Here is a 24744-nt window from a genome sequence, read left to right on the forward strand (position 1 = left end):
ATCATGCCTGAGCATCATTCACTTTGTGGATATCTGCAGAAAACTGAATCCCGAACTTGCTTTCTTCTGCCTCTTGGCCCTCTTCCTCTGTAGAGGTATACTCAGAAAATGTGATCTCATTTGAATATAAACTTTTCTATTAATATTCATTAAGTACTCATACAATATAAGCTGAGGAAACAGTGGTGGGTATAAAACACCAGCCTGATGTAAAGAGCTTACTTTCACTGTAGAGGCAAGATAGCATAATGAAACAGAGATGGGTTTCAGAGGCAGGTGGACCAGAATTCAAATCCTATTTCTTCTAAGTATGGCCTTGGGCCCATCACTTAAATTTCTGAGACTCAGTTTCCTTTTCTATAAAAGGTAGATACTAACCATGCTACAGAGTTCTGTTGAGAATTAGAAATATTTACAGATACTTAGACCACTACAAGATAGCTCTTTTTCTAGAAGAGGCATACCTTATTATATATAATCTATGAAACAGAATATGGAAGATGCTAAATGAAAGGTACAATCAGAGAATGCCCCAGGCCCTCAAGAAGGAAGGTGGAATGGATGAGGAAGTCTGCTGTCCAAGGGATGGGCCGGAGCTAAGGCAAGATATGTGTGTGGGCCTTCACTAACTAGGCACAGGGAGAGGGCATTCCAGCAGCAGGTGTAGGTCCGGCCAAGGAATTAAGACAGGAACGCAAGTGGCGTTTTCCAGGCAGAAGATTAGGAAGTTTTAGATCAGCCTGGATACAGAGACCTTGAATAGCAAGCCGACTGAGGAATGCATGGAAGAATGACTACTAGCTGGAGTAAAACATAAATCTCAAGGCCTCTTTTCTCTTTCACCTTTCCTCTTGCCCACATCACGGACAGACAGTTCTTGCTTTTCCTTATACTCTGTTTCTGTGAGCAATTTTAAGAAGGCAGAGTGCATAATGGTATTACTTTTATGTCTGCATGTGTATTGCCACATGAAGCCTGTAGTTTTGCTTTTCAAACTACTAGATTGTGACCTTGTAATGATCTGGCAAAAGGCTGATTGAATTTATAAGAGCAGTAAATTAATATAGTGGATAATAGTGGGAAAAAATTAGTGGCTAATACTGGGGAATGAGAAGATTAGGAAAGACATAAATAAAATATGGGTGGTGTAAATAAAACTTAAAGTGAAAATATGGGGAAGGGACTGCTTATGATTCACCTTACAGCCATGTAGAAATTTTGATTAACAGAGCAGTGTATCTGAGGCATGTTGTAAAGAATGGACTGGGGTCTGTTTTCACTGTCGATTCTTTCTGCGAGTGCATGTTCATGAAGATATTGGAGGCTATTTTTCTATAGGCAACTGGTGGTTTTCTGCTGTAGGCAGAAGTAGTTGAGGTAATCCTAGGGAGGTGACACTGAATGGGGCTGTGGTCCTACTTTATGTAAGGTTATTATACGTGAAAGAAAGAGTAATTTTTAAAAGTAATTAACTAGTGGTAGATTATGAACTAACACTAGCAAAGGTTGATTATAAATCAGATTTTCTTTTTACTACTGATTTGGAAACAATCTTTGGAGAAATAGATTTGGAATGGTTAAATATCACTTTTGGGAGCACATTTTGCTACCACAGCTTAACGGTACTCTTAAGAGAAAGCTTTACAAATGGGGCAACCTTGAAAGACACATTTCATATGCATTCAAATTCAAGATATGACCGAAAGCTCTGTTGCCAGGGTAAAGGTTTTGAGAGTTAAATGGGAATTTGGAAAACAATACTCAAAAATTGACTTAAAATGCAGATGCAGATAAGCCTACAAGTATTTAAAGTGTGGAGACATCAAAGAATGTAAGAAATAGTTTGGATCACTAACAGGAATGTGTAATGGGAAGTCAAAATCTATGCTGTCAGGAAAAATTCATATTATTGGGTAGAAACTCTATTATTTGGTACATTTAAGATAAAATGAAAATTGTGTTTTCAAAGGGTTAGGCCTCATAGTGGATGAGTGATTGGGGCGTTTTCTGGTTTCAGTGATTCTGTAGGCAGAAAACAGTTTTTACTGCCAAGTGTGTCAGTGAAGCGGGGGAGATAGAGACCTTACTGTGTTAAGTGAAATCTGTTGCTTAAGAATAAAGCTGGCATTTCTGTAGAATGGAGAAGGAATTTGGTATTATCATATCATCAAAAAAAAAAAAACTGCTCTTTGAAGAGTAGATTTTTTAAAGTCTGATTATCAGTATTTATTTAAAACTACTGCCTAAGTATTTAAACAGTTTCAGGCTCTGATTTTATTTTTGTTAAAAAATGAAACCTATGCCTAAAAATTATTTTAAGTAGTTATATGGATAGATGAGCTACACAGTTTCAGACCTGTGTATATGACTTTTTAAGAGGTCTGTGGTATCCAATAATAAATGATCTTATGCAGGGATTTGACACATAATGGGTCATGCATTATCTATACCTTGTTAATGGGATCTGTATAGAGTGATAGCAGAAAAGAAAGTTAATTTTAGGATCCTTTAATGCCTATAAATTTAGAGCAAAAGAAGTATTTCTAAAAGCTCATCTTTTGTATACATATGCCCAATCACAAGTTTTACCGACATTTTTACACGTTTTAGGCCTGAAGTATTTGATTCAGCTCTTATTTGTCAAGATACAATATGATTACATTAGTAAAATACAAAAGGGCGGATAAGTTTTTCTTCTTTTGCCTATCTTATAGTCATGCTGCAAAGCCTCCATCACACTTTTTTGGCTGAGGTAGATCTAGATGTATAGAGGCCAACTAATATAGTTTTATATAATCAACATAGGGAAGTCATTTCAGAGACTGGCATTGAGCTCTTGGAGGGAAGAAAATGAATCTTAAAGCTTCTTGGGAATATCCCTCACTGCAGCAGAGGTTATGTGCTCTAATGGATGCTCCGTAAATGCTTGAGAGAATATAAGTCCCATAGGTTAGCATGTACTTAATTCTACCTAACATGGAAACCTCTCCATACATTCTATAGCTGAATTATTTTAGGAGCTCAAAAGGAGTAACAGGAACTAAAGGGAACACCAGCTCCAAGATTGGATTTTTAGGCTTTCTTGCTAGTGTAACACTTCCTTTCCTATTGGACTATTGGCAACCATATCCTGGCTAATTGGAAGTGATTTTCAGGGGAAAGGAAGAGGTCATAAGTTCTTGCCTCCCTATTTTCCTTCTTGTTGGGTTTTAGTAACTTACCTTAAGACGTAGTGTCATCCTATTCAAACTCCTAATATTCAGAAACCGACTTTCATTATTCAAACATGTTGAGGAAAAAAATGTCTCCTTGCATCCTCCTCTGCTTAAAACTTCTCCAGTACCATCAAGCGTGGACAGATATATGACAGTGGCAGTATCCAGAAGACACACCATCTATGTAACAAACCCTAGAAATAAAGTATGGTATAATCCTAAGCATTCACTTGGCACTGTCGCTTCTGGGAATTTGCTATGAGTCAGCCACAGGCATCTCTGTGTACCTTCAAGCCCAGCTTAGCACGTATGGGAGGATAAGAGAGAACATGTACTTCTTGAATACATCTTCTATAGAGTAAACTAATCCTTAGCTAAGTTGATGATATCCTCACCCAGAATTTAAAAGTTCAGTAGAGACTCTTCTTGAAATGTTGAATTTTTATTTCTGCTTATTGCCCTTTATAGCTGGGTGAAATGCAGTGAAGATATTCACTGGTACTATAAAAATGCATTGGTTCTTTTTGGTGAGCTACTTGACTATCAGAGCCAAATACGTAGGTAGTTGGAATTAAATTTCCAATTTAGCATCCCCCTTAGAAGGGTGATAGAAGCTCCAATGTCTTGGTGTTTCTGTTTCTGAGTATCTGCTGTCTCACTGAGGCAACATGCTAGCCTCCATGTTGTTTTATTTCACAGACATAGAACTAAGTGACACATCTGCCAATTCCCCCTCCCATTTTCTTTGATGGAGGTAGATTACATTTGGTGTAGATATTGCTTGAAGGTACTTGTTGTTCTTTCTTACAAGTAAACAAGAAAGAGAGCAGCAAGTAATAGCTAGAAGGAAGATATGCCCACAGCACATTCAGGCCACTTAGTCTATCTAGTAAGTACTTAAGAGTGTTTCAGGCATCAAGCATGTACTGGGAGACATGCACACAGAAAAAGGACAAGCAATAGATTCCTTTGAGAGTGACATGGTAGGTCTGAAGAGTGAATGTAACTTTTTGTCTCCATCCCCTCAGTGATTCATTAATTATTTATTAGCTATTTTTTTCCACCAGGATTACAATCATTTTACATTTGCTTGCCAGCCTAGTGGGTTATTAATAGTGGTTACTCTATTTATTTACACATTTTCTATTGTACGTTATTCATCCTTTATTAGTTCACCCCCACCCCTGGTCACCATTCTTTTTTCTTTCTTTTGTTTGACCTTTCATGGCTACCGTATTATCAAGTGATCAGGAAAAAAATGCACTGGTGTCAGAATTAGGCCAACACAGACATATGGGATGGTAGGTTCATTTGGGTTGGGTAGAGAGCTGTTTGAAACTTGTATACACATTTTTCAATTTCAAGAGGGAACATTTACAGTAAAGGAAGCATGATATCCATAGTCTGCAGTGGTCTAATGGAGGTGAGCTCAGGAATCTCAGATGCATGTAGCTCTACAAGTCTCCATTATACAAATTATGTTGAATATTTCATCTCTTGCGACAGATTAGTTTTGGGCCATCATGAAAAACTTTCCTGAAGATTAAGTCAAACTTATCTATGCATGCCTTCTTTGGATACGTAGATCCACCCTTGACAGCTACTCTGTCTACTAATTCTGTCAAGTAGGACTGAGCTTTTCTGAACACCTCTCCTTTTGTTAACAAGAAGGAGAAGAAGAAAATTAAACACTCCTGGCATCTGCCTGGCTGTGATTTAGCCCTTGGTAAAGAGTATTACAAATTGAGATGGTGCCAGACTGCTCCTGTGATTCATCTCTTCTCCTGTCAAGACCAGTTGAAGCGATGCAATTGGAAACCTCTCTAGTTTGTGAAGAGACACTTTATGTTGGAAGGAACAGCATAAGCAGAATAGTACTTAGGCCTTCAAAGCAGAGACAATTGATTTCTCTGGATTGGTGAACAATCACTGCAAATTAAGGTCAAACGTATTATCAACTAATTCAGTGTACTAGGCTTCTTCATCATTTCCCACGACTTGTTCTCTTTTAGAAGATGGTTTAGCAAATTGGAGCAATTATTTTTTAAAAAAATCTTGCTGCAGAGTTAGTGATAAAACACAAGAAAGTTTAAGGCTGGATATAGCATGTCCATCTTTATCAAGACGCAGATCCATAGAGAGGTGTGCTTGCTCTTGGGATACTGGGTGAAAATCCAGGCACTGTGTTGCGGGAGGCTGATTTCTGAAAGTTGGGGCATCATTGTTTGGCCTGTGACGTTTGTGTCAGGTATGTCTTGTCCCACAGAATACTTTTTATAGCTGTTAAAGGACAGATTGTCTTCAGGACAATTGGTACCCGTGCCAGAGTATGGTATATTCTGAAAGAAAATCCATTTACTCTCATCTGTAATTTATCCCCTTAGTTGAAACATGATCCCAGTGTAGGACATTTACTTTTCACATTCCATTTAAATCAGTGTAGTTTCTTCCTATCTTAATGAATTTTACCTCATTTCTTTGTCTTGCAAAAACCCAGGGCTGAATGGTAAAATTTCAAAACAAATCTTTCACAAGGCTGGAACTAGACACTCTGTTGGGTCACATGCAAGTTATTTGCAGAAGAGGAACACTTTGCATGTGAATAAGAGAAAGCAAAGCACTTACACCAATACTCAGTGCTCTTGGGGCCAGGAGTGAGGGGCCTTCCATGTTTGCAGGACATCTATTTGGGCCTTATATTCTGCTACAGCCCCAAGTCCTTACCTCATATCTGCCTGGTGTCCTATTTTTCTGCTTAAAGAGTCAAAGACTGAAATTCTTATCAGTGTTTCCCATTCATTCCTAAGTTACTTTGGCCTTCACGTGGAGCCACCATGCTGTGGCCCACAAAGTGTGCTATTCACTTAAACTTATTTATCTTAAACTTTTTATGAATTGTGGTTGCATTCTTTGACTTTCTTTGCTGATCACAGTTTACATTAATCCTGGGACATTTGACTCTTAAGCGCTACATGATAGTACTATCTAATGGTTTCCAATGTTATACGAATGTCTCTCTTTCCCATTTCATCCCTTTCTCTCTGTTGGTTTTGACTTGAAGCTCTCTGGTTGTTTCATGGCAATGATTATTAGTGAGAGTATTATCTATTACCAAGTGTTTCTTGTTCAGTTTTGCATAGTTTCAATGTCTTTTTAAGCAAGGATTGCCAAACTACAAGCCACCTGTTTTTGGAGATGCCATTTAATTGGAACACCGCCATACCCATTCATTACATATCATCTATGGCTCCTTTCTCACTACAAGGGCATTGTTTGGTAGCTAAAACACAGACCTTATGTACCTTCACCTCAAAACCTAGAATATTTACTATCTGACTCTTTACAGAAAAAGTTTGCTGATCTCTGCTTTGAAGAAGAGGAAGTCATCAGATACAGTGCCAAAGAATTGCTGGCTATGAAAGAGATATTGCAGAATTCTATAATTTTCTTAAAGAATGGAAAACACTGGAAAAGAGTCACCTGTTTACAGGTGATTTGCATTTCTATAGGTATCAGAATAATGTGTGTGCTTGTAGGTTGGGGAAGGAATGGCAGGCCTCTCTCTCTCTGTCAGTATCTTCAGGCCCTGAAGTCATACAATCAATGGATTGCTTTTCCTCTTCACTTTTCCATTTTGCCATAATTTTCCCAAGGGGGAGGTTGGAAGTAGGTGAATATTTTGAGCTAAAAGAGCATTTGGATACCTCCTGATAGTTACTTTAGCTCAGATATTCTTAGATTCTCTCTACTGAAGGCCACACCTTCTCTGTGCCTCAGCCTGGCATGGTCCAGCGTGCTACTTACCTTGGGTTCCTGCTGCTCAGCTTAAAGGGAATCTCTTTCATATGCCTAGAGCCTTGTTTACTCAGTTCAGGTCTGTGCCAGTTGACGCCAAGTCAAAAAGCACTTTAGACAGAAGCTTGCTTTGAAAGTGCTAGCTAGTAGCAAATAAGTCTGGCTTAATTCCCCCTTGAGTCTGGAGATCTGATTGGAAGAGTAAAAGGGAGAAAGGGATGATTTATTTGTTGACTGGATTGACTACTTTATATTAGTAATTATGAGGCAATTCTACCCACATTATCGCATTTAAATCTCCATAAAACCCTACAAGGGAGGTAATATGCTTTGGAAAACTGAGACTCAGAGAAATTAAGTAAATTGCAAAGTCCTTATGCTATAAGCATTATAGTCTCATAAGCAAATGTCATGAGTTTCTTCTAGCTTTTTCCTCATGCTCACAAAATGGTTGAAGGAGATCCATCATGTTTCTAGTTAAAAAGAAGATGCAGAGTAACAGGCAAAAGGTAAATGGACAAGCCAATCAAGTTTATTCTCTTTCCTAGATGTCCTACTTGATGACTTCAGCTTATATCTCATTAGTCTGCATCATAGGATTATCTCTGCAAGGGAACCTGGAAAATGTAGAAATTTGTGTTAAGCTGGGCACCTTGCCACCTCCTTAAAAATGTGCTCTATAGGTACAGAGCAGGAGATAATCATTATTAATAGGCAACTTACTGTCTCTGTTTCAAGAGGTCGTTCTGGTACCTGAGAAGATTGACAATCTCTGGTCTACACTCTTATAGACCTCTCTTGCCTTCATTTAAGATGAACTTGATAGAATAAAGATTATTGTTCTTCTCTCATCTCCTGGGTATGAGACAGAGAGGTAACAGATGGAATGACTTCCTTCTGGCTTCCATAGCAAACCAAAGCATGTGCCAGTGAAGAGTGGCAACTGCTACAAATACTTAGCCAAACGTGGGGAAGAGTGTTGATGCTCTAAGTCTCCTAGCTATGTCTAGGCAGCAGGTGTCTCTGTAGATCACGGCAGCAATCCCTTTGGTAAGGGCATGAAGAGGGCACTCGGGACTACTGGATTGCATCAGCTTGGCAGAGAAAAATGTAGCATGTACTGGAGCTCTAGCTGGGTAGGGAATTGACAAGTTGAACCACAAATTGACTGCTGTTCAGTCAGCACTAGCTTTTATCTTCCATGTGGCTCTTCGTTGATCATCCACAAGCTCCAGGCCTGGGTGGTGCCTGTTGTGATATAAGAAGGGAACAGTGATGTCTCCAAAATGTGAACACTCATGTGTACAGTTTTCATATTGGTAAGGAAATGCTAGAAGGGGAACAGCTGTCAGATGCCTCCCTCTGTCTTTGTACATACCTGGCTACCCATGGCAAAGTTGTTGTTGTTTCCTTCCAGGCATAGAGCCGCAAATGTAGAAAACAAGCATTCCAGCCTGCAAAAGAAAACTGAATCCCCCTTGTTTGGTCACTTAAGGAATCAAGCTCAGGAGGGCTGGACGTGTTTTCTGTTGCTCTACAATAGGGGTTGAAACTTAGTTCAATTATGGTGCTTAGCTGAAGCACCATGACTGAACCTTTTTTTGCGAAGGGGAAAGGAGAAGATTTTAAAATGAAATGCCACAAGTGTAACATAGTACATATAGAGGTCACAAACTTGGAAAGCCTGTGGTGTCTTGGAAGATCACATAAATGTGTGAAACACGCCAGTTGCACACAGGCAAGCACATGTCCCTTCTACAGAAATTATTGCCACAGAGGAATGCTGGTTCTAATCTCCATCCTCCCTTCCCCTCCCCTCTGCTCCTGTAAAAACCAGAGGTTTGGAATTTTGCGTGAATAACTCAGTTTGTTAGTGTTGACAACCAGGGATGACAGTAGCTCATTTGAACCCTTTGTCCAAATCAGGAAACCGCAGCCCTTCCTTCATGGCAGCCCTGTAGCTGTGCCAGTTGAGTGTGGGCTGGATTTCAGCCCTTACTCTCTCCCTTAGCTGAGCCTTTGTGCCAGACACAAGCTGCCCAACTGTAGACAGTGGGCTCAGAAGTTATCAGTGTTACATGAGCAAAAGAAAACATATCTATGGACCATACTCAGCCCATAGGTTATTATTTTGCAGCTTCTGCAGCTGTGGTCAAAACAAAGCTCTAGGGTCAGATCACCTGGGTTTCAATCTGGGTTCTGCCCTTCAGGCAAATGACTCAGTATTTCTCGGCCTCAGCCTCCTCTATCTGTAAAATGAAGATAAATACTTGTACCTACCTAACAGGGTTGTTATGAGGATAAAATCAATAATGTGGGACAAACACTTAGCTCTACAGAGGGTGGCACATAGCACTTAATGTTATATAATACCAAAATCATGTGAAAATCTGATTTTTTCAGACTTAGAGAATTCACAGCATATGAAATGAATGGGAGAGTGCATGTCAGACGTCCATGATTATTTTCTGCTTCTTGAGGAAATGCTTATGCCTCTTTTGTCACTGTGAAGACAAGAGAACTCGAAATAGTAAGCATTACTTAGCAGCTGGCCTACTAAGGCCACAAGAACAAATGAAGTAAACACTCTACTTGAACCACTGATTTTGTTTGCCTGCATAAAACACTTGCACAGGTTGACAGCTAACATCCATAACAATGACATCCTAAAACCATTAAGAAATGATTAAATTAAGTTCATTATCATCTGTTGCAAAAGACAAAGATGTGTGAGGTACGTTTTAGAATAACTTACAATGAAAACAACTAAAAAGTGTGGAAGTTTAAAGTGGCAAGTATTCAGTTACTTGAGTTCATCTGCTGCACTGGTGTATTCTCTGGAAGCTGGGCCACAGAGTTAATATTCCATCTTTAAAGACTGTAACAGTTGTTTTCATCTAAGATGCATCAGGTTCTGCATAAAAAATTTGGTTGCTGGCACTGAGACTGCTAGGAGGAGGGTATTAACTTAGTACTGACCATAATGAAATCTGTGGTTGACTGCAAGGACTTGGGTTGAAATAAGACTAAATCCAGTAGTATTGCTCTGATAGGTTCAATCATATTCAAGTGTTCAATAATGATTATAAAGAAATGTCAACCTGTCATACTTACTTTAAAATATGTCCAGAAAAGAGAATCTAAGAAAGTTTATTTAGTTCCACCTGCATGTAAATTAGCTTTTTTTTTTTATCATGACATCAATGTCATTAGGCCCTAAATGATATTAAGAGTGTCTATGAGACCCCAAAGACAAAGATTGTCCCCAAAACTCCTATTCTTATTTGTTTAACATGGACTTGGCCCAGCTACCTTCAATCTAAAGCTTCTTTCTCTAGAGTAAGGTATCTCAGTCTTTGCACTGTTGACATTTTGGGCCAGATAATTCTTTGTTCTTGGGGCTACCCTGTGCACTTTAAGATGTTTAGCAGCGTCTCTGGTCTCTACCCACCAGATGCCAGTGACCTCCTTCCCCTCAACTCATGACAACCAAAAGTATCTCTAGACATTGCTGTAATGCCACCTGGGGAGAGAATCTTCCTGGTGAGAACCACTACTCTGGACTAAGAAAAGTAGCCAGATTTTTAAACACAGAAGTGTTTTTCCTCCCGGGGGCAAAAAGTGCCCTAGAGATGGAAGAATTTTGAAAATAAGCTCTTCCACAAACTATACTGCCAAAATGGTTAGAGAAAGATCGTATAATCACCATGCTTGACAAATGATGTTTTTGCTAAGCCTCACAGCAGCTTTGTTCATGTATTGTGTTAATTGCAATTAAATAAACTAGTCTAGAAGTGTGGGTCATCATCCAGCCCATTCGTATCCCTCCTTTACAGTACACGTCCAGACTTCTTTCAGAATTTTGCTTGCCCATTGGTGCTCACATATAAAAACTCAGTGGGTGAGAGTTAGGGATTCATAGAGCAGAGAGGGACCTCAGCTTTTCATATCTACTTTTCTTGTTTTAAAAGACAAGGCACTGAGGTCCAGAAAGTGGAATTTGCAGCACAAATTGCTATGATAAACCTCAGTGATTCAGCCCCTCGGATCTTCAACAATATAGGCACAGAACATATAACTATTACTGAGTAAAATGTTTAAAATTATGTTCTTATGGCAATGTTCAAGATTTTAGGCATAAGTAAGACAAAGCAGAGGCAAAATAAAAAATACTTTTCAAATTGAAGGCTTAAAAAATTAAGGATATCCTCTATGTGCCTTCTGCTTTAGGATCCAGAAACTTATGTTTGTTTGCTCTTTATAACACATGACTGTGTAATATCAGCCAATTGTGACTGGTAAATTTCCATTAATTTGCCTAATCGTATTTAGAAATTATGCCTACTAAATAAATTATGGTTGGAACTTGAAAGGAATAATGGCTTAAATAAGTGATTTGTTCTTTAGTCAGAAAAATATTCTCACTTTCTCTCTCTTGCACCCTCATGAAGCACTGCCAGCTCCACCTAGTTTATAATTAAGGCAATGGGACCAAAGTCATCCTGTTAGCACAGGCTGGCCATCCCTGTATCCAAATTTCTTTGACTAATTGGAGAAAACCACTAATTGTACATTTTAAACTCAAAATGTCTTTAAGTATATATATATATTTAAAATATATTTTATTTTTATTAATGTATTAATTATAATTATATTTTAAATTATATTTATAATTATACTTAGATTTATTATTTAATTAAAATTATAATTATATTTATTAAAATAATTATTTTTATTAATTCATACATGTATATAATTTATGTTTTCTCCATGTGGTTAGCTGTTGATCTAAAGGAGAAAGAGCAAGGCAGAAAAATTATCAGGTTCAGTGTTTAACTGAGAGATGAGGACATCACTAAAAGAAAGGTACAGCATGTTCTACTGGTACATACAAGTTTTGATTACAAGGTGTACTCTTGCCGCCTGTTATGGTATCTCAGCTAACTTTAGTTTGTGATTAGTGGGATCTCTGAGACAACTCTCCGTGGTCAGGTATAGAGCTCATTTTGCCCTTGGCATGTTCCAAATCGCTTCCTATGCTCAACCTTCTGAGCAATACAAGAAAAACTTCCTAGTGTGGCATGTTATGAAGGTTATTTTATTTAATTTTATTTATTTATTTATTTACTTACTTACTTATTTATTTTTTGAGACGGAGTCTCTCGCTCTGTCACCCAGGCTAGAGTGCAGTGGTGCGATCTTGGCTCACTGCAAGCTCCTCCTGACAGGTTCACGCCATTCTCCTGCCTCAGCCTCCCGAGTAGCTGGGACTACAGGTGCCCACTACCACGCCGAGCTAATTTTTTGTATTTTTAGCAGAGACCGGGTTTCACCGTGTTACCCAGCATGATCTCAATCTCCTGACCTCGTGATGTGCCTGCCTCAGCCTCCCAAAGTGCTGGGATTACAGGCGTGAGCTACCGTGCCTGGCGGAAGGTTATTGAAATACTTCAGGAAATGCCTTTGACTTTGTTTTGGACTTAAGATGATGATTTCATTCAGAAATGGGTATAGTGTCAAAATATGGAATGTGCTAGTAAAATAATCACGCAATTCACTTAAAGAAACGAAAACAAGACAAAACAAAATAAAACTTGTTTGGGATGGGTGAAAGGCATGGGGCTGCAGTTCATCCTGATTTTAAGGTGAGAAGTGGTTGAAAGAAATGTGATATTTTTACCTAAACCATGGTCGACTATACTTTCACTTTTTAGCAATGATGTGAATGAGGAATGGCTTTGAAGACTGTTGGTGGATTTAACAAACATTTATCAAGAGCCTGCTGTGAGTGCCACCATTGTAGGTGGTAGAAATTCCGCAATAAACAAAACAGAGTCCTTTCTTAAATTTTGTGAAGGGAGACCACCTGTAAACAAATATACGTCATGTCATGTAGAGATAAGTGCCATGGGGAAAAACAAAATAGGGTAAGAGGCTAGGTGGAGCAGGATCAGACCAAGGAATTTATATTTTATATAAGATTGTCAGGGAATGCCTCTCTAATTAGATGCCTTTTTTGTTTTTTTTAATAGAACTGAAGGAAATAAAAGGACGAGGCTTATGGATATCTGGGGGAAGATGTCAGAGGCTGTTATAAAAGTTACAACAGGAAACTGATTAGGACTCTTAGCCGACTTATATATGCTTAGAATGAAAGGGATTGGGATAAAAGAAAAGAGGGGAGCTTTGGGAAAGCATTAAACTGTGGCCACAGTACTGATTGGATAAACCATAACACTGGAGTGTCTGCAAGTTTCTAACATTTTTTTAAAGTATCAGACCCATAGCCCTAGTAATAAGCAACATGGTCTTTTCTTTTAGCATGGTTGTAATGAACATGGTATTCTTTTGGAGTTATCCTGCAAAGCTTACCTACTCGGGAAGTAATAGTTTATATGCATTGCCCAAGTTGAATATTATTAATTTGGGTTGGGAAGTAATATGACCACATTCTGACTGACTATAGGCCCTAGTCCAGTTCACCTGATTTTATGCCCAATTTTTAATGAGAAGGGAGCTTGCTAGGCCAGGCAGGAAGAAATGGGGACAGTGTCTAGGAGGAAATGCAGAAGAGTTGAGTGTAGGTAAATCCCATCTTTCCTGGCTTTACATCGCCTTCACATCCCTCATATGATCTTCTACCCCAGTCTTCAGTATAAGCAGTATTTTGTTCTGAAGAAATGAAGTCTTGGCCGGGCACGGTGGCTCACACCTGTAATCCCAGCACTTTGGGAGGCCGAGGCAGGTAGATAATGAAGTCAGGAGATTGATACCATCCTGGCCAACATGATGAAACCCCATCTCTACTAAAAATACAAAAATTAGCTGGGAGTGGTGGCTTGCACCTGTAGTCCCAACTACTCAGGAGGCTGAGGCAGGAGAATCGCTTGAACCCAGGAGGCGGAGGTTGCAGTGAGCCGAGATTGCGCCACTGCACTCCAGTCTGGGAACTGAGCGAGATTCTGTCTCAAAATAAAATAAAATAAAATAAAATGAAATAAAAGTAAAGGTATGAAGTCTTTTCCAAGCTAAGGCAAGAATGCTGAAACCTCAATCATAGCACTTTTCCAAAAGAGTCTTACCTTATATTCTGAATCTCTTCCTTATCTCAAGAGGGGCTTCTTTCTCTTTAAATGTGAAAAGAAGAGAGGCATCAGCTAGCCCTATTAGCCCAGGGCTAAGAATTGCTCCAGATTTTTGAATGCTTAAACCTTAAACTAGGTCACATGTACCAGTGGAAAGTGGCTCCCCTGTTTTCAAGGACAGTCAGATTTTAACTACCTGCCTCTTAGGCTTGCCCTGTCTTTGGGGTTGTTAAATATGCATGTTGGGAGCTGTTGACTGTTTTTTTTTTTTTTTTGTCTTATAATTTACTTTTATTTTAAATCTATTATACTTTGAACTGTTGACTGTTAAAGAAAGCAGTACTGGCTTAGGATCAGCAGAGAATATGCTTGAATTCTATTTCTTAAACTGAGGAGAATTTCTGTTTGAGCCCAGTCCAAGTCATTACTTGAGCAATTTTTTGTACATTTTGCTTGCTTAAGTGTTTTTTTTTCTTTTTGCTTTTACAAGTAATTTTTTTAAGGTTATCATACACTCAGCAAACATTTTTTGAGCACGTACACAATGCCCAGCCCTGTGCCATGCATGTTCGAAAAAAAAAAAAGGTAACATTATATCTGTGCTTGTGGAATTAATACATTTGTTAGAAGGATAAGACTTCAATCAATAAAGCAATCCAAGAAGGAACAAGTACAAAGCCTGGTAGGAGACATTAGCTCAGTGGAAAGAGTCCACTGAGGTAGGTAGACTTGGGTTTGAGTCAGAGCTTAGACTCTAAACAAGAGTGTGCTTTTGTGAGATTTTGCTTATCCTGTGTGGGCCTCAGCTTCCTCTTCTGTAAAATGGGATAATAGTACCTATTACATTGTCACATTGTATTGCTGTGATGACTTGATAATATTTATATACAAAGCAACCAGTATAATACATGCTCATAGTAAGCACTTATTATATTATTATTATTTATTGGACAAATAATTAGATCTGGGTTATAATCTTGATTCTACAATTATTTAGTTTCGGTAAATCACTTAACTTTATCATACCGTTCATGCGTATTACCTATAGAGAGAAGGGAACAGAGGTTCTACAATTTATCTCCCAAATTCCATGGTATTTTGAAACAAAATGTATTAAATAAGTCTTTGATGTATGCTTCTCCTTCTTGTTAGTGATATTAACAATAACAATAAAAATCAATATTTATTTAGGACTTGCTATGGAGCCACGAGTCGTGGTGGGTTCTTGACATTATGTTATTTACTCCATGCTGCATACTCAGTGAGACAGATAACCTTGTCTTGTTTCCTAGATCCTAGGCCATATTTTATCCAGTTTAATATTTCTGAAATCAGAATGTATTATATAGTTAATAAATATATTTAATGTGGAAATTTTTTCCCAAAAGCCCTTTCTAAGTGAGATGGACCCTCTTTTAATTGAGGATGTCTTCCAAGGGAAATAAATATTTTTTCTATATTTCTGATGGTACAGTTGAGGCATAGAGAGGATAATTTACGTCACCAAGATTAATGAAGTAACAAAAGCAAATTTAGGACTTGAACTTAGGTTTGTTTTATTTAACAATACTCACCCTACCAACTTCTTGGGAGCAAAAAACTTAAAAGTTTCTGACATATATTCATTAATTCTTTCCATTTTTTATAGCAAAATATATTTGATCTATCACTAGAATGAATGATAGATTGACTATTTATTAACTTTTAACAGGAATATATTTTAGTCCCTCTAGCCTGACTTTATAGGCTATGTACTCAGCACATGAAAATATATAGTAGCCTCAATTTAATGTTGATGTTTATTTGATGTTGACGTCACTAGTGACACTGGTCAAGTGTATCCTTTTAGATAAGATCCTATTAGAATTATATATTCCCTGTAGAAATTTTACCTTGACCATAGTACATTTAATAGCAGATTTTTCTCAGACTTTCAAAATCCTGAAAGTCTGGGTCATTACAAGAAAACAAGGATGTGGTCATAAACAGTTGATTATTAAGCAAATTCATTGAAAATTAACAGCAGTATTCTTTGACCTCACTCTTCATAGCCAAACTGCTAATCTTGGGTAAATATAAGATTATATTACTAATCCATTGACATTTAGCAGAAATTAGTTATCAAATGGGCCAGTTGTTACTGTTGGAAACTTATGAAAATACATTAAAATTCTTCCCATTTCCTGTATGTTTCTTTCTCTGACACAGAATCTTAGAGCCTTTTATTAGGCTGGGAGAACTTCCCAAATAATCTAATGACTAGTTGAATAATTGTCTATGATATCAAATCAGCTTTGTTGTCAAAATGATTACAGTTTCAGGGTCACAGTTAATAGAAAAATATTCAAGTGAAGGTTACCATTGTCGTTGTAAGTATCCTTTGATTCAAGAAGTGAAACTTTTATTGAAAAAACTGTTTGCAGAGCTGGTTCCCTGATGGACCTTTCTGAAGTTTTTAAAATTAAGAAATCCTATCTCTACTTTTAACAAGACAGGAATGTTAGCATATTCACCCAGACTAAATGAATGAGTGAATGATCACATTACACATGCTTAGGATTTGATTTCCTTCCTCTGGTGTTCCAATAGACTAGCAGCTTCAGGACTGAAGTGTGATTGTAAAATTACACATGGTGGAATTCAAAATGGTGTACATCAGTCAGGTCCTGGCAAGACACACAATCTAACTCAGAAGTTTCAAGAGACTTTAAGGGAAATGTACAAAAGTATGGGTAGAATTAAAGTAACTAGCAAGGAATGCTGAGGCACTCAGGCCCTAGCTGCTATGAGAAGCTGTTACCTCCTCTGGGCCTGGAGCTGCAGAAGAAGGAAACTGTAGTCCTGAGAGAGCTGGAGTCATGGAGGAGGGGTTCTGTGACAGAAGCTAGAGTTCTGGAGAGACATAGGCTAGGCCAGAGCATAGGGGAAGACATCCCTGACCTCTCCGTCAACCTTCTAATCGCCGTTGTTCAAACCCAGTAGGAAGTTAGCCAGCATTGAGCCTGTAGAGTCAGCCCACAGCAGTCAGCCTCCTGAGTGCAGAGCAGAGGAAGACCTGGAGTGGATATGCCGTAGGAGGAGGACCAAATAGAGAGTAACTAGTCCAGATGGGAAATGCTATTTTAGACCTCATACACTGCCAAAAAAGAATGGCATATTCAAGGAACGCAGGGCCTTGACCTCATTTGATCTTGGATTTGCATCCATTTTCTGATACTTTGTTCCAAATACCCTTGTAAGCATCTGACAGCAGCCAGGAGAATTGCTGGTCAGTTCAGCCTGTCCCAGCTTCATCACTGAGGTAAATATGTGTTTAAGGAGCCGAGAGGGCTGGTCTGATAGCTCACCAAAGGGGGACTTTCCCAAAGGTACATATGTGTTTAAGGAGCAGAGAGGCTGGTCTGATAGCTCACCAAAGGGGGACTTTCCCAGGGAAAATAAAGAGAAAATTCATTGAGAATCTGTCCAGAAAGGACAGTAAGTAGGCATGAAATGATAGTAGTAAGGAAGCATGGAGGAGGCAGGTGCATAAAAATGATTTCTGATGTTTTTGAAGCTATGTGATAACGTTCTGATCCACACTCTTACCAGCCTCTACAATCTTCTGGAGGCTTCATTGGAGAGCAGGATTGGTATACTGTTTATTACAAATAGTGTCTCAAGACCTAAGAGATGATTACTGTCAGCATAAGTGGAGATATTACACATTGCACCTATCTCCCAGCAGGAAGTTTGTTTGTTTGTTTGTTTGTTTTAGACAGAGTCTAGTTCTGTCACCCAGGCTGGATTGCAGTGGTGCGATCTCGGCTCACTGTAAACTGCGCCTCCCGGGTTCATGCCATTCTCCTGCCTCAGCCTCCCAAATAACTGGGACTACAGGCGCCTGCCACCACGCCCGGCTAATTTTTTATATTTTTTAGTAGAGACGGGGTTTCACTGTGTTAACCAGGATGGTTTTGATCTCCTGACCTTCTGATCTGCCCGGTTCTGCCTCCCAAATTGGTGGGATTACAGGCGTGAGCCCCTGCGCCTGGCAGGAAGTTTGTGTTTGATGTCACTGTTGTTTCACCAATTTAAAAGAAAATGGATATTTTTAAAAGAAAAGAAAAAAGATATCACACTGTGTGATGAAATTTGTATCTATGGGTGGTCATTTGCTACTTGGTAAATAATTAAAGTCTGTACTGGTTAACTTTCCTTTAGCAGCTGACAACAAATAAACATCCTTACCTCCCACCTTATACACTTTACTCCATGGTTCATTGTCAGTATTATTTTGTACTTCTCTTGCTTCATCATACTATTGCCTGGCAAAATTCCAACCCAGATTTAATCCTGCTTCCCATCTATACGCTGCCTACACCTGAGAGCTCAGTGTTACTGTTGAAAATGCACACTGTGGTGGCTTGTTTCAGTTTAAATGCATGGGCCGTAACCGCACTGAGCCATTTATTAGTAATGACTGGTAACTCCTCCATATTTCTCTAATCCACTCACTTTCCTAGTCTCCTGGACAACTATGTTATAGCTCCTCTCTCCTCAAGCCTTCAACAATTATTTCTCATACCCTATCTCTGTGCAAATAACCTTTTTTCCTATTTCACTGCAAAAAGCCCAGAAGTAATCAAAAGTGAATCTACATGCTCCCACCACCACATCTACTCCTCCCAGTCTCAGTGACCATATGGTTTGCCTGCCTTCTGTTAACAGAGAGCTTCTATCTCCACCTGACACTTTATTTCCCTCTTGCATATTCAGGGACATTAGCTCAGCAATTTTCTTTCTTTCTCCTTTCTTGTATTATTTATTTTCTCCCTCCACCAGATCATTGCAATTGCCATATAAACACACTGAAATATCCCTAATCATATTTTTAAAAATGACACACACTTGTTAATCCTGTGCCTTCCTTTAGCTACTACCACATTTTTCTGTCCCTATTTTTAACAAAACTTACTGGGAGAGTTTTCTATACTCTATTGATTGTGATGGGACGGCAGATGGAAACTGCTTGGCTGCTGTGACAATGGCTCACCCTATCCCAGTTGCTACATCTAGTAGCAGATCCTCAATTCTTATCTTCTTTGACCCATTTGATCACCCACTATTCTTTACTTGGTCTCCACGACACTACACTTTCCTGATCTTCCTCACACCTCACAGGTCCTTCTTGTCAGCTCCCTCTGCTCTTTTTGCTCCTTACCCCAACTTCTGTTAGAATGACTTAAGAAGCACAGGCCTCACACCTATTTTTTTTTGTACACCTCTACCTCTATTAGCACTCCTGCTCCTATTTTAGGAATCCAGGCTTTAATGCTAACAGTTACAAATTAAGCCACAAGCTTTGTAAGTATTTGCCTGTGCTCTAGCTGCTAGTGGGTTTTTGGAAAATCAATATTTGATAGGCATTTGAATACATTTGCTCTTGTGGCTTTAAACAATGTCTGTAAAATAAAAACTTAAGAATTTACCTCCTCTGAATTCTAGACATTTCTATTCAACTACGTAGATGGCATTTCCACTTGCATGCCTTAAAGGCCCTCAGCCTTATCTGTACTGAGTCGATCACCCCACTAACTGCCTCATCCGTCAATTATCCCCATTGCAGTTGGTGACATTCCATCATTTGGTTGCTTCGGTTAAAAAATGTTGGAGTTCCCCCTTGACTCCCTTCTTTCTCTCATTTCCTAAAGCCAATTCTTTGGCAAATAGTAACCATTTCTCATGTTTTCCCCTGCTACTGTCCTGGTCCAAGCCACCATCCTCATTCACTTGGATTATTGCAAAGGCCTTTACCTATTTTATCTGCTTTTATATTTGCTCATTTTTCTCCCTCCACCTCTATATTTTGCTCTCAGCACATTATATCATCTCATGCGTCTACTCAAAGCCTTCTAATGCCTTCCCTTTTCATAATGGCCTGTAAGGCCCTTTGTGATCTGGTTCCCTGAAATCCTTGACTTCATTTGGGCAGATGTTTCTGTTACAACACTATTTATGTGTTCTGTAAAACCTTTTGTTACACAAGATGTACTTTGAAAAATAACAGGGCTTATGGTAAAATTACGATTGGAATAGAGCACTCATATCTTATACAACATAAAAAACTATAGTACTAACCAAAGCAATAATAGATACCTTGGGAGATAACAGGCAGGCAGGCAGCTCAGATTGACTGTAGGCAATTCGAGGAATATTAAAAATGCATAAAAACAGTAGCATGGACATGCTGACTGGGGAGCTGAGATGAGGCAGATGAATGGCGCTCTGAGCCAGAGGGCCTACCACTAAGGTGGTCATAGGAAGAAGTTCAGCCTGCATTGAGCAGACAGCTTTGCCTGGTGGGAGAGGACATATTTCTTGGGAGACACCTCTGGGTGCAGGCACTCATCTTTAATTCCCTTAAGAGAGCTGAAATCACTGCAGTCTGTGCAGCAGCCAACTTCAGGGATTTTTCCTTTCCTGATAAGGTTATAATTCTGTTCTTGCTATTCTTGCTCCTCTTGCCTAAGAAAAATCTTGTTTCCATGTTATACCAATATTATCCCACTATTTACCAATAGCATATGAGCTGCTTGCTGTCACAGAAACACATGCCGTAATATGCTGTAATAGAACAGACTGTAATCCTTGGGTCATCTTTGCTATTTCCCATGTGTCAGGTGAGCACCCACCTTGTGACTTTTGCTACTGGTCTTTTCCTACCTGGAATGCTCTCCCTCCAGAAATCTTCATAGATTTCTTCATCTATGTCAGATCTTTATTTAAAAATATTTTTCATAGTTTGAACCTCTCTACCTAGCTGATTTAAAAGAACACCACCACCCCAACAACATTCTCTACTTTACATCATAGTTTAATTTTCTCCGTATTATTTATCATCTGATATATTATATTACTCATGTATTGGCTGAACCACATCCATAAATATTAAGATCCGTGAGGGCAAGACTTGTGGGTTTTTAAACTTGTTTTCTTCCTTTGTTTTTCTCTATTATATCTTCAGTGTCTGGACCTTGTCTGGTCCAGCACATACAAGGCATTTACTAAATGTTGAGTGAATGAATGAATTAAGCTCAAACTCCATTACAGTCCTCTGGGTTTTTTTTTGTTTTGTTTTTTTTTTTTGTTTTTTTTTTTTTTTGGTGTGTGTGTGTGTATGTATTTTGTTTTTTTGTTTGTTTTCTGTTTTTGTGAGCTGTCGTCTGGCTTTTTGTTGTTGTTTTTGTTAGATAATAATTTGTCTTCCTTTATTTACTGACTTTGTTTTTATGTCTTCCTTAGGATGCATCAGAGTTTCATCCTGTTCACACTATACTTGGGGATATTCAGACATTTAAAGTCTTAATATTTCAGCAATACATTAAAACTTCTGGCCTGGAAAAATACTGTGATACAGGTTGAATTTATCTTTTTGCACCCCTCTGTCATCATAACCACACCCTGCTCCCTCCTGTTCTAGGAATCCAAGCTCTTATGCTAACAATTAAAAATTAAGTCCACAGACTGCAGGTAAACCCTATGCTTGAGCTACTGGTGGGTTGCTGGAAAATTAATATTTGATGGAAATTTGAATTAATTGTCTCTTTAACCCCCCTACCAATCCCTGTGTATGGTCAAAAAATAGGACATTCCAATACTCCAGGGTGATGGCCACAGTGCTGAGGTTATAAAGGAGCAGGAAGATGGTAATGAACTCCCTCTGGTACTGGACAAGGGTGGTGATGAAAACAATGCGAGACGATGGACTCAGGGGTTCTCAAGGCAGAGAATGGTGAGGGGATCCAGGAATCCACATATTCAAAGACACAAAGAAGTACAGATTTCTGATGTGTTCAGGGAATGGCAACTCATTAGACATGGGGGCGTTGGGGCACAGGGTAGGCAGAGAAGAGAGCAGTAGGTGTATATGACATGAAGATTTTGGAATCGATCCAACTATACAGCTATCAAAGGTTTTTGGTGATACAACCAGATTCGTCTTCTCACTCCTTACCTCTCTCACCTGATCCCTCTCTGGCTTTTCCAAACTGTCAACTATAAGGCTGTGTGACCAGAGAGCATGCCCCTGGCCACAGTACTCAGATGAGTGCCTGACATATATAGAGAGAGAAAATCTTCTTGTTTATGTGTCTGAACAAACTATTAATATTCATTTCTGCATTTTCTTTACAGCAATACTTACACTGTCTTCAAATCCTTTAGGGCCCTGCACCTGACTATCAGGCTGCCCATTGGAAACTAACTTTACAGACTGTTCATTGATTACTATAATGGCATGAGTAACCATTCAGTAACTTTTTTTTTTTTTAACTAGAATTGAAAGCTTTGATCCATTCTCTTTTTCTGGTGTCATTTCCCTTCTGCCAGGTCTGATTCATGGTGCAACTTTTGGTGGCATCACCCCCAACTCCAGCAACATTTTTGTCCACCCTGAGGTTATTACTTTGATGTCCTGAACTTATGGCTCTGGGGGATATTTTTTTAAGGGATCAGAGAGATAAGGTTGAATTAGAGAGATTCTTAGAAGTTTATGATTAAAACACTGTCCCCTCTGATCTGAGTCCCAGCTCTGCCATTGACAGGTTGTATATCATTAGCAAGCTCCTTCACATTTCTGAATCTCACTTGATTGAGCAAAATTTAGATCTCAAAGACTACTGGAGATGTGATGCTTTCACACAAAGAAATCTACCTCTTTGGTGAAATTTCAATTGTTTAGGAGCAATTATTTGGAAGAAAAGTGCCCTCTCACCTTCTTAAATCATCTCCTAGGGCTATAATAGGAAATATGCAGCTTTTGCTGAGAACCCAAATGACATTGTGGATTATCCAGCTCTAGTCTTCTCTCTCCCATATAGAGGTCGGTTATCTTTCCCACTTCACAGCTCATTAGCAGCCCAACTCAGGGCCATGGAGAGGAAATAGATGAGATGAAGCTTAAATATGTCACATTAGTTATTTCTTAGCAGCTCTGATAAAAGCTTTAGCAGGGGCCGGGCGCAGTAGTGCACGCCTGTAATTCCAGCACTTTGGGAGGCCGAGGCAGCGGATCACCTAAGGAGTTCGAGACCGCCTGACCAACATGGAGAAACCTTGTCTCTACTAAAAATACAAAATTAACCAGGCGTGGTGGCACATGCCTGTAATCCCAGCTACTCAGGATGCCGAGGCAGGAGAATCACTTGAACTCAGGAGGTGGAGGCTGCGGTGAGCCAAGATCATGCCATTGCACTCCAGTCTGGGCAACGAGAGCAAAACTCTGTCTCAAAAAAAAAAAAAAAAAAAGAAAAGAAAAAAAAGGTTCAGCAGGGTGAGGTTAAAACTTGATTAAAGAGGTCTGAGGATTATCTGTGATGTTAACTCATGTATGTTACCTTCCTCTCTTCCCTTCTTTGTTCTAGGGATTAGTTGACTTTGTTCTAGGGATTAGTTGTTCTAGGAATTTCTAGGGATTAGTTGACTGCAAACATTAATGGGTTAAATATAAAAAATCTTTTCTATCCTGAAGGTCCTTGAAAAAAATGATTTTATTACTTACCGGAAAAGAAAAATAAAACAAAGTTTACTTCACCCAGAATTTATTTATTTTTTCTTCTAGTAAAAATGAGCAACTTCTTTAACCAGAACTGACCTTGAAGACAAATGGCTAAAATAAAACATTTGCTGAATTCACTGGGCGCATCTTACAAGTAATTTTTGGATTCTGCATTGACTGCCTACAAGTGCCTTCTGGGTACAAGTCCACAGACAAGATTTGTTCTGCAAATCTTCCATGACCAAGGTCACCTCTTTGGATTGGCAGACCCAGGGAGTCCATGTTGGGAAGATAAATTCACACTTCATCCCTTGTTGAGATCTCCAGCCTTGCTCCTCTGATAACTAACCAGGTCTTTCTTCTGTCTTATTATAATTTATGACTTTTGAAAAGTGAATTATATCTGGGGTTACTCAAACTCTCAGCTATCTATAACCATATACAGAAATGGTTCTAGATTCTTTAAAAAAAAGAAGCTATTCAGTGATATTGGGATACTCTATAACCAATATAAATGGATAATTCAGCACACCAGGTGCTGGGGTTGAGAAATAGAGGTGGACAATTGAGGCAGGGCCAAATAAAGATTGGAGGCAAAGACAGTGACTAGATGGGGATCTCTGATAAGGTAATGCACAGGCCTGTCCTTGGAATTCTGCCACAGTGGGGACATTAGTGGGAGCCTGTAGTCATTGCAGGGTGAGAGGAGGATAGAAAGAAAAGATTGTGTGAAGGTCAGTGGAAGGTCCCCCATTTCACTGGTAAGAGAACTATGTATGCAAGTTTTCCTGTGTTTAGTCTCACACATGTTTGGACCTTTAAGAACTGATCACGTAATGCATTTCCCTGACAGTTTTTGGCATCTCAGACGAGGAAGAGTGATGGGCGACAGGTGATGGTGACAACTATTAATAAGATCTGAAAGCAAACAGTCTCATGAAAGGTGGCCAGGAGAGGGCAGTCACCTTTTTTCAAGAGTACAGACTGAATTTGCAAAGAGTACTTAGGCTACAAGGCTATAAAGCATGATGCAGGCTTAAGTAAAATGCAGTGTCTTGAGCATAGTAGAATCTTAGTGTATGTTTGCTAAACATACCTTAGCTGCTGCTTT

General features: G+C 39.0%; 1 protein-coding gene across 4 annotated transcripts in view; it reads left to right on the forward strand.

The window, feature by feature from the left end:
* GHR (growth hormone receptor) overlaps positions 1-24744 on the forward strand; it is a 313850-nt gene that overhangs the window by 67965 nt on the left and 221141 nt on the right. Inside the window, exon 1 of one of the 4 annotated variants that reach the window (XM_078003848.1) lies at positions 23928-23985. The exons of 2 other annotated variants lie outside the window; for them this stretch is intronic. The gene's annotated coding sequence lies outside the window, so the exon portion shown is untranslated. Of the gene's footprint in view, positions 1-23927; positions 23986-24744 lie in introns of those variants that run through there. One more of the 4 variants, XM_078003850.1, reaches the window with a different exon arrangement.

This window comes from Macaca mulatta, chromosome 6 (genome assembly GCF_049350105.2).
Source record: "Macaca mulatta isolate MMU2019108-1 chromosome 6, T2T-MMU8v2.0, whole genome shotgun sequence".
Classification (NCBI taxonomy): Eukaryota; Metazoa; Chordata; class Mammalia; order Primates; family Cercopithecidae; genus Macaca; species Macaca mulatta.